Consider the following 5,173-nt stretch of genomic DNA (forward strand, 5'->3'; position numbering starts at 1 on the left):
GCAATGTCACGGTATGCAGGTGGCACTCGCATTGAATTTATTTGAATTATTTCATTCCCACCTGCAATGGTGGGCAGGTGTGCCACCTTCGTTTTATTTGCAAGGGCGTTCAGACGGACGGACAGACGCCGTATTTTCTCGTGCACAGTACCTGCAATGTTATCGTTTTAATAACAAAAGCTAAAATAGGTTCAGGGTCACCAGTCAGCCAAAAAAACGCCTTTGAAATAAGCACAACATATGCGCTAAGATTTGTGCAGTGTGTTTAGATTTGTGGACTGAAAAACATGCATTCTCCAGAAGGCGCATTTCCGGGTAAAAGTCGTCTCTAAACCGATTTTTAAAAAATTTTTGCTATGTTCAAGAATTTTGCCATATCAAATTTACTCGAAAACGAAGGCTCAAAACGTGCCTTTCTAAACCTCAGGGCTTATTGACTACAATAAGACGAAGAATAATGAGAGAAATAATCTAAGATGGTGCTGGATCGGTAAAAAAAAATATGCATGAAAAAATATCTGGCATTAATGAAGCAAATTGTGTGCCTCTTTCAGACATGATGCAGCAGATCAGATAGACTATTTAGAGACGGTAAATTAAAAAGAAAGCAACCGGGCAACAATGAATTGAAAAGGAAGGTCAGAAATTGTGCTGAAAATTTTCTGAAGTTCACACGAAAACACGATGCTTACATCAAGAGGTCCAGCACCTTCTACATAGGGGACTACAGAGATAAATTCAGCAACTAGCTGTATTTTCATCGCCACCAACAAAACACGTACATTTCCGGCTTTTTATGCAGAATGTGCAGAAAACGGAATTGTACCCGTAAACCTTGTTTCGGCTGTAGCAGCTTTCACCAATAATAATAATTGGTTTTTGGGGAAAGGAAATGACGCAGTATCTGTCTCATATATCGTTGGACACCTGAACCGCGCCGTAAGGGAAGGGATAAGGGAGGGAGTGAAAGAAGAAAGGAAGAATAGGTGCCGTAGTGGAGGGCTCCGGAATAATTTCGACCACCTGGGGATCTTTAACGTGCACTGACATCGCACAGCACACGGGCGCCTTAGCGTTTTTCCTCCATAAAAACGCAGCCGCCGCGGTCGGGTTCGAGCCCGGGAACTCCGGATCAGTAGTCGAGCGCCCTAACCACTGAGCCACCGCGGCGGGGCCTTTCACCAATAGAATCCTGAAATAGGGACTCCAACCAAGGGGTTCACTTTGAATTTAGTCAATAAACATTATCATCAACAACAAGCTAAGATAACAAGGGACACGAAACAAGAGCCCATGACAAACAAAACCTATTCTGTTCCTTCGCAGCTGCGCGGGGTTGAATGTTGGAGAGGAGGAGTGGAGAAAGAAGGAACCCAACAGCAACGCGGCGTAGCTAGAAAAAGCACGCTCTTCTGTCCAATGAAACGGAGAGATTTGTCGAGCAGAGATCGCAGAGCTCAGCAGCGCTTGCATGACGCAGGTGGGTAAAAGATAGAAAGCGGAAAGGAGAAGAGTCTGGGGCGGAGGAAAATGTGCAGGGTGAGGCTGGGAGGGAGGGAATTGGCGCCGCCACGGCTGACTCTCTCGAGAGGAACAAAGGACGAACAACGATGGTCGCTTTGGTGACAAATTGGTCCCGAAGCAATGAGGCTAGGAGGCGGCGCTTCCTTCGTTCCCTGTTGTTGCCCTAGCCCTGGTTTTTGTTTGCAATGCGCTTGGCTTCCAGCTCTGCGTGGGACACGGCTCCCAATTGGGTACGCCCTCGGAATGTAGTGATAATGGTCGAGAATCCTTTCGAAGGGCATTTATAACTTGGCTTTGCACCTAGCTGGAGCAATGCTTCATACAGGGACCTCCTGAGACTAGATGTTACTCCCGAGTCATGGTATTATTTAGTCATCCGGTTAGCTAACCATTCTCGTTAGCTTAGTTTGCAAAGCGGCTGCCCTGACTTGTCTATGGCCCTCAATTCTATACCTGCAAAGGGTCGGATTTTATTTAGTTCCGATTATACTGAAAAAAAAACGATGTATATCACAAAAGTGCGCTTACCTGACTGCTCAACATAATCATTTCATCCCAACCGACTAACGTAACATAGACATAAAAAAAATGTAGCGATGTTCGAGATCTCTACCGCCTTGATGAAGCATGAAACTCAGATCCACTGTTATATTTTGTCGATTTGTGTGGTTTTCAGCTTCTGTAATGAAGGGACTGAGGTCACTCAGCCGCCCTGAGGCCATTGCGTGAACGGTGCTATCGACTTGACAATCTCTTTTATGCAACGCTCACCGGCCCTTGGTTCGCGGATACAAGACAGGCAAAAAACACTGACGTCATCGTTTCTGTCTTCAGTGTCACGCTTCACGCTGTGTCCTCCTTGTCTGCCTAGAGCCAACTGCACCGTCAGTGAGTCCAGGATGAAGCTCGTGGGTGTCTGTTCGGTTACGTGCGACATTGACGCAATGGCTACGATGGCCTCCAGCGGCTGTGACGCTTACACGCTGATTTTGGAAAGTTCCAGAGTATTCGCGAAAGGCGAAGAACAGCCGACAGTTAAGCGGGCTTCCCTAAGCCCTATTGAGGATAAAAATGCTGCGAAACGTTCCAGGCTTCAAATTGATGGAGCTTTTCAGAAAGGCAGGTTAGGTTTGAAAGGAAGATGTGGTCTATTGTTTTTAACGTATATTCCGCTTGTCGGCGGCTGGAACGGCTTCACATACTTGTGCGCGTGTTCGTTGCCGGAACTGTTCAGTATCGGCTGGATGGCAGCTTTGGTGCATTACTATTTTCGTAGCCCTCACTATAAGTGAGCTGCAGGTTTGCAGCGAGCACATCGCTACACTCTCTGTGTTATTATCCATGTATGTACATACCGCACTGCAACGATACACAGGCTAAGAAAGCCTAAATGACAGCCCTGAATTAAACTTTATTTTTGCAGCGCTCGAGTATAAGTCAACAGAAAATCGTGCGCGTAAGTAGATGGATGAAGACTGTAAAGCTGAATCGCAAACATCAAGGGTTGCACTAAATTTCGCTCACATTGCCAATGCTTTGGGCCTAGGGATCTCGCGACGGAAATTCGTTCAGTTTTCTGTCCTTGGAAGCGAGTTGTAATACAGTCACCACATCACACCACACCGAACCGAGCAGAACCCGCACCCGCGCCCTCACCCCTACCCGCACCGAAACCCACACCCACACCCAGGCCACGCCACACAACACAACAGCATACCATGCCATCTCACGCCTACCCTATCGTAGTTTCCACGGTGGCTTTGCAGCTATGGCATTCTGTCGTCGATTATGAGGCCGCAAATTCTATAACCGTCGCACGTGCATTTAATACAAGGAAGTAATTAAAAACGTACATGTAATTAAATTTTAATGCAATGTCCTGTTTCAGTGTCACAATGAAACAGGCCAAGGCCAGCCTACCTCACAATACATACTATGCTGTTGAGCGTTCCAGCCTATTGCTTTGTGAATCGAATTGCAGTTTCGTTCTCCTTGATATGCGCTTTCTTTTCTTCCGTATAGTTTGATATCGCTAGCATTCAGGGCTATTTCTGTTTAGTTCGAACAGATGATCGTTCATTTGGCTTTCACTGGCGTCAAAATGAACCTTCAATGCCTGGCCCTTCGTGTAAAAAAAAAAAGAACCCGTAAAACGTGACTGCAGTCATCCCAGACTGCACGGTGTTAAGGCGCGCTGCCTTATACGTTTTTTTTTTTGGCCTCATCTTTGTTTTTGTTGCGTGACCGGTAGTTCGTTTACTCGTCGAACGATTCAAAGGGAGCCGTTCAGTCCAACCTTGGCACCGCCAGCTGCTCTGGGCGTCTTATAAACACCTGTATACCCATCTTGAGTACCGTGTTCATGACCACAAGCGCTGCCATGTGCGCCGCCCGGTCATCTCGAAAGACGGAACTACTATTTTTAACCGATGGATATGCGCTGTCAGCTCTGGATATCGTCAAGTCCAGGCTTCCAACTTGCGGAGAAAAAAAGAAGCTGATAAAAAAAAAGAAACAAAGTAAGGAAGAAAGCAATTCGACGAGGCTGTGGAAATATGCTTAGTAATGCTGCAGAATGCTTCAAAACAGACATGACAGTAAATAAAGTACTACGAAGTTACAATAATTTTATTACTTTTTTTTATAATCATTAATGTACTTAATTACTTTTCTCGTGTTGTAATTTATTAATGTAATGAATTTTGTAGGCAGTATTTTGGGAGCGAAAGTAATTAATTACTGTGTAAATTACGTTTGTTAAGAATGCAGCACTGTTTTTTGTGCCGGCGAAGATTTGATCTTTCGTCTCCCTGGTGTTGCATCTTGAAAGCAGGAGCTACGGGCTATAGGCTTGGGCCAGCAAGTCAGCTAAGTTGTACACGCGGGTGAGTGGCGATACGCGCGTGGCCTTAGCCGCCATCTTGAAAATTGGAAAAGGGAAAGGTATATTGCTTCTGGCGCTATATACGAACACATATATACCGGCACGCGATTTTATGATTTTTTAGTTGTACCTGAGGCTGAAAACGTATTTCATCATGCACGAGATAGGTTGTCCTAAAATCCATGACTAGAACAACTATTCAGGATGGTGAAGCGCGCTCTTTCTTCGAAGCAGGGCATAAATTTCAACTCCCACTTCGAAGTTCAGCTGCTCCTAAGATGCAATAAACCCAGAAATATGAAATTATTCTAGGAGCTTCATCTAGTGTATTTTTTCTGTGTGAGAAATAAAAAAGTAATCTAAGAGCAGTTGCATTACTTTTTTAAAGTAACTTCAGTATAATGTCATTACTTTTGTCCGAACAGTATTTGGTAAAATAACTTATTAAATGTTGGAATTTTCATGGAAGTAACTAACAAGGTAATTTAATTACCTTTCAAAAGTAATTTTGCCATGAATGCTTCAGAAGTGCGGCGGATGCGAAGTAATTTGCATTGATAACTTCATCAGGAAAATTTTCCGGTATTTATCTATCGCAGGCGTTATATATATATATATATATATATATATATATATATATATATATATATATATATATATATATATATATATATATATATATATATATATATATATATATATATATATATATATATATATATATATATATATTCGAAGTCTTAAATATCTCACCAACAAGCTTTT

The sequence above is a fragment of the Amblyomma americanum genome, chromosome 2 (assembly GCF_052857255.1).
Source record: "Amblyomma americanum isolate KBUSLIRL-KWMA chromosome 2, ASM5285725v1, whole genome shotgun sequence".
NCBI classification, from domain to species: Eukaryota; Metazoa; Arthropoda; class Arachnida; order Ixodida; family Ixodidae; genus Amblyomma; species Amblyomma americanum.